We start from the raw sequence: 15247 nt of genomic DNA, 5'->3' as shown, positions 1-15247 counted from the left end.
AAAGTACTAAACGTAAGTCCCATAAGGTCTAGTAGAGATCCGGGAGGAAGAGAAATGTGTGTGTGTATTAGTGTGCCTAAGAAAATAGCGAGAACAATTAGACTGTGTTTGACCCGACCTAGCGAGGAACTTTGAGAAACTTATGAGGAGAAAGGGAGTGACCCTCAAGGTTCCTCTAATCTCGGGGGAAAGGAACAGACAGCGCTGGGTAGTGATTAACAGTGATGAGAACTCCGGAGAGGGATACAACTCACCTACTGTTCGTGTGTATGTGTGTGTGTAGGACATCTACTGTTGGTGTGGAGGTATGTGCGTAAGTGGGGAGTGAGCATAAAATGAATGTCTTTGTGTAATGGACTTCAGAACGTTCTCTGAATAAACTGTACAAACCTTTTGCATAAGCTGAGTCTTTGCCTAATTATTATTAACCCAGTGTCTTACAAACCTTGGGGATTAGTCAAAGCTTATTGATTGTTAATTATTATCATTGGGATACAAAATTCTCATGACAGTATCACAACTGGCTGTAATTGGGAGTTCCATAGGGTGGCGCACAATTGGCCCTGCGTCATCCGGGTTAGGGCTTGGTCAGAGTAGGCCATCATTGTAAATAAGAATTTGTTCTTAACTGACTTGTCTAGTTAAATGAAGGTTAATAAAAATAAATGAATAAAACTGTACAATTTGTGACGTAAATTGAGTATATAGTATGCTTATTGGTCATAGTATGGATATAGTTAGTATGTCAAAATGTCCCGGAGGTCGTACTACATTTGCCAAAATAGGAAGTATACAAGCAGTGGACACTATTTCCGCGCTTTTAGGGCCCATAATGCAATTCTTCCGAAAATAGGCGTGGCTTCACATTGTTTACAGATTTCAAGAAAATTGAGGAAAATATGCAGAGCGGATACAAATTCATTGCTTTAACTAATTATGACAAATGTTATGAAAATGCTGAGCAATGTAATAAAGTAATAACTTTTCAAATAAGTTACCTTACACATTATGTTGGCTGACAATTTGTTAGCTATGCTATCCTTACGAACCACATCATTACAGCAGTATGTACCGGTATGCTAGCTAGGTATTTTAGCTAAAATGTTAGATTAAATGGCGCTGAAGGATAGGGCTGCCGTGCTTCTAGCTCTTAGGAAACTTTGCAATATTTTGTTTTTTTATGTGTTATTTCTTACATTATTAGCCCAGGAAATGTTTTGTGTTATTACATTCAGCCGGGAAGAACTTTTGAATATCAGAGCGGCGGTAACTCACTAGCATTACCAGCATTATGACCAGGAATAGGACTTTCCCGAATCGGCTCCTTTGTTTGTACCCCCCAGGGCAATTGAACTGATTCCAGAGGCTGTTCCAAAACACCGCCGGCGGAAAAGAGGTACTCCGAGTGGACTTTTAGTCTGACTCAGGATGCGTGCACACCACCCACTGCTTCCGAGTATATTACTCGCTAATGTTCAGTCTCTGGATAATAAAGTTGACGAGCTCAGGGAGAGGATTTCCTTCCAGAGAGACATCATGGATTGTAACATACTCTGTTTCTGTCACGATTCTCTAAGACAGAACCCAGAAGCAGACCAGGACAAGGTGAGTAAAATGAAGGTGAGTATTTATTGGTAGTCTTGATGTGTAAATTGAATAATCCAGGAGACGGAACGGCAGCGGAGGTGAGTTGATGAGAGTGAATGGGTTGATCCAATGAAGTCACTGAATCCACCGACGGCCAGGCAAGGGAGTTGAATGTTCCGGGAGAATGACTGTAGACAGAGTAAACGGGAGTGAGTAACCGGCAACAAGTACAGAATAACAAAACAAACTCAGGAAACATGAGGCTGATACGCTGGCACAACATACTGTTCATTGCTAACGATCCGGCAGGGAATGGATGTCAGGTCAGGGCTTATGAAGAGGTGATGATCAGGACCAGGTGTGCAGATGGTTGATGAGATGCAGGTGCGGGTAATCAAAAGTTCTCCCGCCTAGCTTCGTCGCCTGGCAACCAGACAGGGTGCGTTCAGGAACCTCAGACAAAAGACTCCAAAACAAAAAACAGTCAGCTCAGGCAGAAAACAGACTCAGGAAGCGGGATTCCTGACAGTTTCACGGAAACATGGATCTCTCGGGATATACTGTCTGTGTCCGTACAGCCAGTTGAGATCTCAGTTCATTGCGCAGACAGGAATAAATGTCTCTTCAGGAAGAAGATGGGCGGGTGTCATGACTTCCGCCGAAGTCGGCCCCTCTCCTTGTTCAGGCGGCGTTCGGCGGTTGACGTCACCAGCCTTCTAGCCATCGCCCATCCATCTTTCATTTTCCATTTGTTTTGTCTTGTCTTCCCACACACACCTGGTTTCAATTCCATCATTACATTTTTGTGTATTTAACCCTCTGTTCCCCCCACGCCTTGTCCGGAATTGTTTATTATAATGCTTGTGCACGTTATGCTGGTGTGTGACAGGTTTTACCCATTGATTTAGTGTACTGTTAACGGTGGTTTTATTTATTGAACTGCGCCGTTGTAAATCAGTTTTGCTCTCCTGCGCCTGACTTCTCTGCCACCAGTACGCTCCCCTTACAGAATTCCGGACCCAAACGTATGGAGTCAGCAGGAGCAGGTACCCCAGGTTGGAGGAGCACGTCCGGGAGCACGCAGAAATGCTCCACCATCTTGGCACCGCCATGGACCACGTTGTCCAGACAATGGCCTGCTGGGAGAGACAGAGAGTTCTCCCAGCGCCTCCACCAGCACAATCGGGGTCACCACTACGCGCCCCTCCTTCTCCTGGTCCCAGTGGGATTCGTCTCTCCCTTCTCCAGGAATACGATGGGCTGGCTGCGAACTGCCAGGGGTTCCTGTTGCAGCTGGACATATACCTGGCAACCGTCCACCCGGCTCCTTCGGGCCGTGAGAGGGTGTCTGCCCTCGTCTCGTGCCTCACCGGGAACTGGAGTGGGCCAACGCCGTATGGGGAGAGGGAGACGCGGCATTGGACCAGTTTGAGGAGTTCACCCGCCACTTCCGGGCAGTCTTCGACCACCCACCCGAGGGTAGATCGGCGGGTGAGCTCCTCTTCCATTTGAGGCAGGTGATGAGGAGCGCCCAGGAGTTCGCCCTGGAGTTTCGGACCATGGCTTCCGGCGCGGGATGGAACGACAGGGCCCTGATCGACCATTATCGCTGCAGTCTGCGCAAGGACCTCTGTAGGGAGTTGGCCTGCAGAGACACCACCCTCACGTTCCACCAGCTGGTGGACCTGTCCATCCGGCTGGATAACCTGCAGGCTACCTGTGGACGTTCAGATCGGGGTCTGGTGGTTCCATCCCCCCGCACCCCCTCTCCGATACCCATGGAGCTGGGAGGGGCGGTGCGCAAGGAGACCAGAGGGGGTTCCAGCTCGTGCACCATCTGTGGCCGCAGAGGTCACACTGCTGGTCGGTGCCGGGTTGGTTCCTCTGGGTATTGAGGCAGCAGGCAGGGCACACTGGCGTCACCCCAGGTGAGCTGGCACCATTCTCACCCAGAGCCCAATGTTGCACATATGTTTGTGTATGTCACTTTTCCTGAGTTTTCCCCGCATTCCCAGCATAAGGCGCTCGTCGATTCAGGCGCAGCTGGGAATTTTATTGATAGAGCGTTAGCCTATAGTTTAGGGATCCCCATTGTTCCTGTGGCTGTGCCCTTCCCCGTTCATGCCTTAGATAGTAGACCATTAGGGTCAGGGTTGATTAGGGAGGTCACCACTCCTCTGGGCATGGTGACGCAGGGGGGTCACAAGGAGAGAATTAGTCTCTTCCTTATTGACTCTCCTGTGTTTCCAGGCCTACCCTGGTTAGCTTGTCATGACCCCACTGTTTTGTGGCCACAGAGGGCTGTCACGGGGTGATCGCAAGAGAGCTCGGGGAGGTGTTTAGGGGTTTTTGTTGGTGCTACTACGGTGGAAAGTCCAGATCGGCATTCCCCCTGAATATGCCGATTTGGCTCTCGCCTTCTCCAAAAAGAAGGCGACTCAATTACCACCTCATCAACGGGGCGATTGTGCAATAAATCTCCTGGTAGATGCTGCACTTCCCAGAAGCCATGTGTATCCCCTCTCACAGGCAGAGACGGAGGCTATGGAAACATATGTCTCCGAATCCCTGCGTCAGGGATACATTCGGTCCTCCACTTCACCCGCCTCCTCGAGTTTCTTTTTTGTGAAGAAGAAGGAGGGAGGTCTGCGCCCGTGTATTGACTATCGGGGTCTGAACCAGATCACTGTGAGGTATAGTTACCCGCTACCGCTCATAGCCACAGTGATTGAGTCAATGCACGGGGCGCGCTTCTTCACCAAACTAGATCTCAGGAGCGCTTACAACCTGGTGCGTATCCGGGAGGGAGACGAGTGGAAGACGGCTTTCAGTACCACCTCAGGGCACTGTGAGTACATTGTCATGCCGTACGGGTTGATGAATGCGCCATCAGTCTTCCAAGCCTTTGTAGATAAGATTTTCAGGGACCTGCATGGGCAGGGTGTAGTGGTGTATATTGATGACATTCTGATTTACTCCGCTACAAACGCTGAGCAGGTGTTCCTGGTGCGCAGGGTGCTTGGTCGCCTGTTGGAGCATGACCTGTACGTCAAGGCTGAGAAAAGGCTGAGAAATGCCTGTTCTTCCAGCAGTCCGTCTCCTTCCTAGGGTATCGCATTTCCACCTCAGGGGTGGAGATGGAGAGTGACCGCATTTCAGCCATGCGTAATTGACCGACTCCCACCACGGTAAAGGAGGTGCAGCGGTTCTTAGGGTTTGCCAACTACTACCGGAGGTTTATCCGGGGTTTTGGTCAGGTAACGGCTCCCATTACCTCACTGCTGAAGGGGGGCCCGGTTCGTTTGCAGTGGTCAGCTGAGGCGGAAAAGGGCTTTTAGTCACCTGAGGGCTCTGTTTACCTCAGCACCCGTGCTGGCCCATCCGGATCCCTCTTTGGCATTCAAAGTGGAGGTGGACGCGTCCGAGGCTGGGATAGGAGCTGTGCTCTCTCAGCGCTCGGGCACGCCACCAAAACTCCGCCCCTGTGCCTTCTTCTCGAAGAAGCTCAGTCCGGCGGAGCGAAACTATGACGTGGGGGACCGGGAGCTGTTGGCTGTCATCAAAGCCTTGAAGGCGTGGAGACATTGGCTTGAGGGGGCTAAACACCCTTTCACATCTGGACTGACCACTGCAACCTGGAGTACATCCGGACGGCGAGGAGACTGAACCCTTGCCGGGCAAGGTGGGCCATGTTTTTCACCCATTTTGTGTTCACCCTTTCCTACAGACCAGGCTCCCAGAACGTGAAAGCAAATGCATTGTCCCGGCTGTATGACACAGAGGAGCGGCCCATGGATCCCACTCCCATACTCCCCGCCTCCTGCCTGGTTGCGCCGGTAGTGTGGGAGCTGGACACGGACATTGAGCAGGGGTTACGTGCAGAGCCCGATCTCGTCCTGTGTCCCGCTGGGCATCTGTATGTCCCATCTGCTGTTGGTGACCGGTTGATCTATTGGGCCCACACGTCACCCTCCTGGTCATCCTGGGATCGGTCGGAGAGTGCGCTGTTTGAGCGGGAGGTACTGGTGGCCTACCTTTGGCTAAGGACCTTTGGCGCCTTGGCATCAGAGTCAGACCGAGGCTCCTGCGGTGGATGACTGGTTCAGGCGTGCGGAAGGAACAGCCGTGTATATTCCTCCTCAAGCCGATACCACGCCGGCCCTCAAAGAACTTCACTGGACTTTATGCAACCTGGAAACCACATATTTTGAGGCAGCATTTATTGTAGCTGGGGATTTTAACAAAGCAAATTTGAGGAAAACGTTACTGAAGTTCCATGATATGTTCCGGGTAGCCTGAGAGAACAACATAGACAAATACACTGATACGGTGACTGAGTTTATCAGGAAGTGCATAGGAGATGTTGTACTCTCTATGACTATTAAAACCTACCCTGACCAGAAACCATGGATAGATGGCAGCATCACATTTAACCATGGCAAGGTGACTGGGAATATGACCAAATTCAAATAGTGTAGTTATTCCCTCTGTAAGGCAATCAAACAGGCAAAACGTCAGTATAGATTCAAAGTGGAGTCGCAATTCAACAGCTCAGACATGAGATGTATGTGGCAGGGTCTACAGACAATCACAGACTACAAAGGGAAACCAGCCATGTCCGAACAAGCTAAACACCTTCTTCGCCTGCTTTGAGGAGAACACAGTGCTACTGACGCGGCCCACTACCAAGGACTGTGGGCTCTCCTTCTCCGTGGCTGACGTGAGTAAGACATTTAAGCGTGTTAACCCTTGTAAGGCTGCCCACCCAGACAGCATCTCTAGCCGTGTCCTCAGAGCATGCGCAGACCAGCTGGCTGGAGTGTTTCCTTACCTGACACCCTAGACCAACTTAAATTTGTTTACCGCCCCAATAGATCCACAGACGATGCAATCACCATCGCACTGCACACTGCCCTATCCCATCTGGACAAGAGGAAAACCTATGTTAGAATGCTGTTCATTGACTATAGATCAGCATTCAACACCATAGTACCCTCCAAACTCATCATTAAGCTCAAAGCCCTGGGTCTGAACCTTGCCCTTTACAACTGGGTCTTGGACTTCCTGATGGGCCGACCCCAGGTGGTGAAGGTAAGAAACAACAACTCCACTTCGCTGATCCTCAACACTGGGGGCCCACAAGGAAGCATGCTCAGCCCCCTCCTGTACTCCCTGTTCACCCACGACTGTGTGGCCACACACTCCTCCAATGCAGTCATCAAGTTTGCAGATGACACAACAGTAGTACGCCTGATTACCAACAATGATGAGAAGGCCTACAGGGAGGAAGTGAGGGCCCTGGGAGTGTAGCACCAGGAAAATAACCTCTCACCCAACGTCAACAAAACAAAGGAGCTGATCGTGGACTTCAGGAAACAGCAGAGAGAGCACCTCCCATCCACATTGTCGGGACCGCAGTGGAGAAGGTGGAAAGCTTCAAGTTCTTCAGCGTACACATCACTGACAAACTGAAATGGTCCACCCACACAGACAGTGTGGTGAAGAAGGCGCAAAAGCACCTCTTCAACCTCAGGAGGCTGAAAAAATGTGGCTTGCACCTAAAATCCTCAAAATTTTGCAGATTTACAATTGAGAGCATCCTGTTGGGCTATGTCATCGCCTGGTATGGCAACTGCACCGCCCGCAACCGCAAGGCTCTCCAGAGGGTGGTGGGTGGCATCACCGGGGGCAAACTACCTACCCTCCAGGACACCTACAGCACCCGATGTCACAGGAAGGCCAAAAAGATAATCGAGGACAACAACCACCCGAGCCACTTTCTGTTCACCCTGCTATCATCCAGAAGGACAGGTCAGTACAGGTGCATCAAAGCTGGGACCGAGAGACTTCTATCTGAAGTCCATCAGACTGTTAAATAGCCAGTCTGATGGCTATCTAGCACATTAGAGGCTGCTACCCTATATACATGGACTTGAAATCACTGGCCACTTTAATAATTGGATCACTAGTCACTTTAAAAATGTTCACATATTTTGCATATACTGTATTCTATCCTATTCTACTGTATCTTAGTCTATGCCGCACTGACATTGCTCATCCAAATATTTATATATTATTAATTCCACTCCTTTACTTTAGATTGTGTGTATTGTTAGATACTACTTGTTAGATATTACTGCACTGTTGGAGCTAGAAACATAAGCATTTCGCTACACCCGCAATAACATCTAGACTGACACAACAGTCTCCATCTGGGATTTCCGATCTTGGTGCGTCGAGGCCTGGGAGGTTTATCGTTGTTGGGAGCCGCTCCCATCCCGGCTGGAGAAATACAAGGATTGTTTTTGTTCAGTTGGAGTGTTGTGTTGAGTTGTGTTCAGACTCAGAGTGACTACGGTTCCCGTCAACTTGGATCTTCCAGTCAGATCCATATGCTGCCAGTAGATAAACAATGGAGCATACTATCTCTCTCTGTGTGTGTGTGTGTCTGTGCAGTGTGTACAGTATGTATAGACCCTCTATTGTTGCCATGGCTCTAGTGGCCATGGTTCCACTTTACTTCTGCTCCTGAGGAGAACGGACCGTCTAATGTTGAGCATCTGGAGGGCCTGGCTCAGACCTGAGTCATTATAGAACAGGCCCAGCCTCTCACACACACACACACATGAAAGTCTTGTGAAACATATAGCTCCCTCTTTCACAACTTGTCTTGTTTGTACATTCAGTGATTCCTCCTCGGTTCCTCTGCTGACGCATATTTTGTGAATCCCACCAGTCGTGTGACTTCCTCTGATTCAGGGGCCTAATTGGGGTGAGGTTATCGGAGGCCCCTTGGGACACACCCGGGCCCTCACATGTGGCTACAATCACTCTCCTTTACTGAAAGAATGTCACTACTGTATTGTACTACATTGATGACTCACTGCGACCCCATATTATAGAGAAATGCATAAGTGTGACTGGGTATGAATCAGTGTTCACTGGAAACAAAACTCGTGATATATGGATAATTTACTAGACGCCCGATGACTGACACATTAAACAGGTTGAAAATGTGACATTTAACATAGATGACTTGCGCCAGACATTGCGTTTTCCTTGATGGCCAAAAAGCTCAATTTTAGTCTCATCTGACCAGAGTACCATCTTCCACGTTTGGGGAATCTCCCACATGCCTTTTGGCGAACACCAAATGTGTTTGCTTATTTTTTTTGGCCACTCTTCCATAAAGCCCAGCTCTGTGGAGTGTACGGCTTAAAGTGGTCCTATGGACAGATACTCCAATCTCCGCTGTGGAGCTTTGCAGCTCCTTCAGAGTTATCTTTGGTCTATTTGTTGCCTCTCTGATTAATGCCCTCCTTGCTTGGTCTGTGAGTTTTGGTGGGTGGCCCTCTCTTGGCAGGTTTGTTGTGGTGCCATATTCTTTCCATTTTTTTTATAATGAGTTTAATTGTGCTCTGTGGGATGTTCAAAGTTTCAGATATTTTTTTATAACCCAACCCTGATCTGGACTTCTCCACAACTTTGTCCCTGACCTGTTTCAAGAGCGCCTTGGTCTTCATGGTGCCGCTTGCTTGGTAGTGCCCGTTGCTTAGTGGTTTTGCAGACTCTAGGGCCTTTCAGAACAGGTGTATATATACTGAGATCATGTGACAGATCATGTGACACTTAGATTGCACACAGGTGGACTTTATTTAACTAATTATGTGACTTCTGAAGGTAATTAGTTGCACCAGATCTTATTTAGGGGCTTCATAGCAAAGGGGGTGAATACATATGCACACATCACTTTTCCATTTATATTTAATTTAGAATTTTTTGAAACAAGTTCTTTTTTTCATTTCACTTCACCAATTTGGACTATTTTGTGTATGTCCATTACATGAAATCCAAATAAAAAAATATTTAAATTACAGGTTGTAATGCAACAAAATAGGAAAAACGCCAAGGGGAATGAATACTTTTGCAAGGCACTGTATCTAGTAGTGTACTGTTTATTTAGAAAAGTGGGTTGGGACATTCCTTGTGTGTTGAAATTGCAGTTTCAACATAAAAGTTTTTGTGGCACTGCCTCTAACTTGTGTTAGCATGTGTGAATGCACTCTATCAGGGATGACTCTCTCCCCTCGATTGTGTCTTAAACAATACTTATTGGTTACACTAGGCGGCAACTACGGAAACATCTCTCTCTCTCTCTCTTTCTCTCTCTCTCTCTCTCTCTTTCTCTCTCTCTCTCTCTCTCTCTCTCTCTGTCATATCCTTTGTCACCTCCAATATACCGTCTTCACTGACAGACCTCTGCTCCACCCATCTCAAGCTGGGGACAGATTTTTGGATCAGTGATTTTTGGATCTAGGAACTACTATAGAGAAGAGATGATTTTTGGATCTAGGAACTACTATAGAGAAGAGATGAAAAGTAAACCATTTAGAGAGTGGACATATTGTAAAGGTGTGTTCATTTTGCCTGGCTACCCAGACTCCTTGCTCTGACCAAACGCTACACCATGCCAACGGATGTTAGTTTAGCGAACGACAGAGCAGCGGAATAATTTTGTGTGAGTTGTCAGGCTAGTGTTAATTGTCCTTCCTTTGTCATTTCTGCCATAATGCTACTGTTTTTACTGCAGCTGTGCTAACCTTGGTACAGGTGAGTCTTTTCAAACCACCCTTTGTCAAGTTTTTCTAGTGTACACTAGGGGGTAGCGAGGTGGTCACTGTGCCAAAGGGAAACAAGTGGATGATGATGTTACAAACTAAAAAAAGCTAAATCACAGGGACAAAATAGAAATAAAGAGCTAAATGGCAGTTGCTTTTGAAAATAACTGTTTTAGGTTTATTCAAGAGAGAGAGAGACAGAGAGAGATAGAAAATAAGGATTAGGCTAGGAGTCAGGGGAATAGGGCAGAGAGAGAGATAGAAAATAAGGATTAGGCTAGGAGTCAGGGGAATAGGGCAGAGAGAGAGTGATAGAAAATAAGGATTAGGCTAGGAGTCAGGTGAATTGGGCAGAGAGAGAGTGATAGAAAATAAGGATTAGGCTAGGAGTCAGGGGATAGGGCAGAGAGAGAGTGATAGAAAATAAGGATTAGGCTAGGAGTCAGGTGAATTGGGCAGAGAGAGAGAGATAGAAAATAAGGATTAGGCTAGGAGTCAGGGGAATAGGGCAGAGAGAGAGAGATAGAAAATAAGGATTAGGCTAGGAGTCAGGGGAATAGGGCAGAGAGAGAGTGTGTGAAGGAGGGGGTGGGAGGAGTGGTTTGTTCATACTTAGTGGCTGTACAGTATATATAACTCAGTGGTTTAGCATGACAGTGCAGTGAATGAGAAGAGAGTGAGCGAGAAAGGGAGACAGACTTTCTCTCTGTGAATGAATTACCGAGAAAGCAGCAGAAAATAATCTAATCTTTTACAGGACTCGTTTTTTCTATTGGATTACAAACAAGAAGAGAGATTTTCACAGAACACACATACAAGGTAAAATGTATTACCTCTTTCACTCTCTCTGAGCCAGATCAGACAGGTGCAGGATTCACATGTTATCAATTTTTTTTAACAAACATTTTGGAAGTAGTTTTGATGGTAAACAACTAAATAAATAAAGCTAGTTAGATTTCCTTGGCTATGCTAGTTTTGTTATAATGTGATTGTAATAAGCATTTACTGTGACTAGTTTCAGTTATGTTCAGGCTTCCTAATCAGATTCTTAGGAAGTTTGTTTTCAGAGCTTGACTAGTTGCCTAGTTAAATAAAGGTTAATAAAAAAACAATTAAAAAAACGATGATTTAACCCACATATAATACTACGAAATTAGACTTGATATGTGGAACAAGTGACATAAAAATGTCTGAAAGTGTAGTGTACATCTTATGTATTCTAGAAACTAAGATTTTTGCTCATTTTGTTTTTGGACTGTGTCTCCTGGTTTGTGTGACACCTGTAAAATAAATGGTTGCTTTGTTTAGTGTATCCTTGAGTTGAGAATAAAAGTAAACAGAACTCAAGGACTCCATGACACATTCTTAGAACTCTCTAGAAATACCTCACTCCATTGAAATGCTTTTAGACTGATACTGACTGTGAGTGATTGAGTTATCTAGTGGGTTGTGAAGCAATGTTTCAAAGTTCAGCTGATCCTATTTGTATGTGAAGAGAGGCGAGAGAGTTGGTGTGTGTGTGTCTATGCGTGTGTTTGCTTGCGTGCATGTGTTTGTTTGTCTGGCTGTCTCAGCACAGGTGAATGATACTGCCCAGGTGAGATGAAATCAGGGTGTGTTGTGCTTGTTCAGTGTTCTACCCTCATGACTCCATACAATATGAGGCAGACAGGCAGCCAGCAATGGACTCTGGAAGTTGTTGAGAAGCTGGTTCTAAGGCACTGCATCCCTCTGATTTGCAGTCGTTATGGGTTATAATAACTGTGGAATGTCTATAAGTTGGTTGTGTGTGCGATGAGGCTATGGTGGCTTGCATATGTCTGTTTTACTGTGCTGGAGGGATCAACAGCAAGGCTACAGCTTACAACAGTACTGTGCCATTCTGAATGTCTGAGGCGCTACCGTGGAACCAAAACAGCACTGTGCCATTCTGAATGTCTGAGGCGCTACCGTGGAACCAAATGGGACCGAGACTGGACCCAGCAGGCCATATCATATTCACAGGGATTAGATTTTTTTAAATTTAACCTTTATTTAACTAGGCAAGTCAGTTAAGAACAAATTCTCATTTGGGTTAACTGCCTTGTTCAGGGGCAGAGCAACAGATTTTTACCTTGTCAGCTCGGGGATTCAATCTAGCAACCTTTCAATTACTGGCCCAACGCTCTAACCACTAGGCTACCGGCCACCCCACATACACTAGACAAAGCTGTCGTCTACAAAGGAAAGTTTGATTACAAGTAAGCTCTCAGAGGACATACATGTACTTGGCTTGATCAATGATGGCCAGTATTTGCTATATTTGCACCATAGAGGAAGTTTTCCTTTAAGCTATTTGTGTTTTTTGCTTTTTGCCTATCATTGACTCACAGAGTTGGCAGGGGTGTACTTAAATAAAAATAGTTTAAAGTACTACTTAAGTCATTTTTGGGGTATCTGTACTATACTTTACTATTTATATTTTGACATATTTTTTTACTTTATATTTGTAACGTTTAATACATTCCTAAAGAAAATAATGTACTTTTTACTCCATACATTTTCCCTGACACCCAAAAGCAGTTGTTACATTTTGAATATTTAACAGGACAGAAAGTTGTCAAATTCACACGCTTATCAAGAGAACATCCCTGGTCATCTCTACTGCCTCTCATCTGGCGGACTCACTAAACACATATGCTTTGTTTGTAAATGATGTCTGAGTGTTGCAGTGTGCCCCTGGCTATCTGTAAATTAAAAAAAACAAGGAAATGTGCCATCTGGTTTGCTTAATTTAAGGAATTAAAAATTATTCATACTTTTACTTTTTGATACTTAAGTATAATTTAGCAATTACATTTAGTTTTGATACTTAAGTATATTTAAAACCAAATACTTTTAGACTTTTACTCAAGTAGTATTTTACTGGGTGACTTTCGTTACTTGAGTCATTTTCTATTAAGGTATCTTTACTTTTACTCAAGTCTGACAATTGGGTACTTTTTCCACCACTCAGGGTTGGTCATTGTCATTCCGAAGCATATTGTATGTACAGTATATTGTAAGTCCTGTATGTGACATGACACAATTTGCCCTTAATAAGGTAATTCTGGTCACATGTCCATTTACAGTACATAGAGTTGACCTGTGATTTGGTGATGGTGTTGATAGTGTTAATGATGATGGTTTTGATGGTGTGGATGGTGTTTGGTAATGGTGTTGATAGTGGTGTTAATGGTAGTTGGTGACGGTGTTTGGTCATGGTGTTGATGGTGGTGTTAATGGTAGTTGGTGACGGTGTTTGGTCATGGTGTTGATGGTGGTGTTAATGGTAGTTGGTGACGGTGTTTGGTCATGGTGTTGATGGTGGTGTTAATGGTAGTTGGTGATGGTGTTTGGTCATGGTGTTGATGGTGGTGTTAATGGTAGTTGGTGATGGTGTTTGGTCATGGTGTTGATGGTGGTGTTAATGGTAGTTGGTGACGGTGTTTGGTCATGGTGGTGGTTGGTAATGGTGTTAATGGCATTTGGTGATGGTGCTTGGTCATGGTGGTGGTTGGTAATGGTGTTAATGGCATTTGGTGATGGTGTTAATGGTAGTTGGTGATGGTGTTTGGTCATGGTGTTGATGGGGGTGTTAATGGTATTTGGTGATGGTGTTGATGGTGGTTAGTCATGATGGTGTGTGTTGGTGATTGTGGTTGTTGATGGTGGTGATGATATTTGGTGCTGATGGTGGTTAGTGGTTGGTGCTGATGGTGGTTGGTAATGGTGTTTGTAATGGTAGTGTTGATGACACACACACACACACACACACACACACACACACACACACACACACACACACACACACACACACACACACACACACACACACATACACTGCTGGGTTAAGGTGTGGTCAAGATTCCATGTCGGAGTGGCACTGACTAAAATACAATAAAATAGAATACAGTATAAACATATGAAAGCAGTATATTCATAAACATTATTAAAGTGACCAGGGATTCTATGTCTATGTACAGTGCCTTTGGAAAGTATTCAGACTCCTTGACTTTTTCCACATTTTGTTACGTTAGAGCATTATTCTAAAATTGGTTAATTAAATAAAAATCCTTAGCAATCTACACACAATACCCCATAATGACATAGCAAAAACATATATATATATTTTTTTACATTTTTGCAAATGTATTAAAAATACAAAACAGAAATACCTTATTAACATAAGTATTCAGACCCTTTGTTATTAAACTCGAAATTGAGCCCTTTAGCTGACTAAAGAGGACAGCCAGCTGGATGTGTAACAATCACACTCTATCCTTGATTGATTTTAGAGCTGTAATTTAATGTATTTTTCACAACAATTTGTTGACTGTTTCCATTGATCATCATTGAGATGTTTCTACAACTTGATTGGAGTCTACCTGTGCGAAATTCAATTGATTGGACATGACTTGGAAAGGCACCGAATATACTATATATGGTCCCACGGTTGACAGTGCATGTCAGAGCAAAAACCAAGCCATGAGGTCGAAGGAATTGTCCGTAGACAATTCTGTTTTGTTAGCGCGTTTTGTTCAATAATCTACTGTCTCAAACAACATCTGGTGAAATTGCAGAGCGTGAAACTCAACAAAACAGAAATTCTCATAATAAACATACATAAAATATACAAATTAAACTGGTTACTACAGTGAATTATAAGTGAAATAATCTGTCTGTAAACAATTGTTGGAAAAATTACTTGTGTCATGCACAAAGTAGATGTCCTAACCGACTTGCCAAAACTATAGTTTGTTAAAACTTGTTGAGGTGTAGGGGGCAGTATTCTCACGGCCGGATAAAAAACGTACCCGATTTAAACTGGTTACTACTCTTACCCAGAAACGAGAATATGCATATATTAGTAGATTTGGATAGAAAACACTCTGAAGTTTCTAAAACTGTTTGAATGGTGTCTGTGAGTATAACAGAACTCATATGGCAGTCAAAACCCTGAGACAAATCCTAACAGGAAGTGGAAATCTGATTTGTGGAATCACTTTCAACCCTTTGCCTAT

At 45.0% G+C, this 15247-nt stretch overlaps 1 protein-coding gene across 3 annotated transcripts in view; it reads left to right on the top strand.

Moving 5' to 3' along the window:
• Positions 1-10833: 10833 nt before the first annotated feature.
• The window catches only part of LOC115175492 (tubulointerstitial nephritis antigen-like), a 66719-nt gene continuing 62305 nt past the window's right edge, over positions 10834-15247 (top strand). For all 3 annotated transcript variants that reach the window (XR_003872045.1, XM_029734749.1, XM_029734748.1), the window contains exon 1: positions 10834-11024. The gene's annotated coding sequence lies outside the window, so the exon portion shown is untranslated. The remainder of the gene's footprint in view (positions 11025-15247) is intronic.

Source organism: Salmo trutta, chromosome 36 (assembly GCF_901001165.1).
Source record: "Salmo trutta chromosome 36, fSalTru1.1, whole genome shotgun sequence".
Taxonomy (NCBI): domain Eukaryota; kingdom Metazoa; phylum Chordata; class Actinopteri; order Salmoniformes; family Salmonidae; genus Salmo; species Salmo trutta.
The sequence above is the reverse complement of the archived record's forward strand: the minus strand, read 5'-3'. Positions and strand labels throughout refer to the sequence as shown.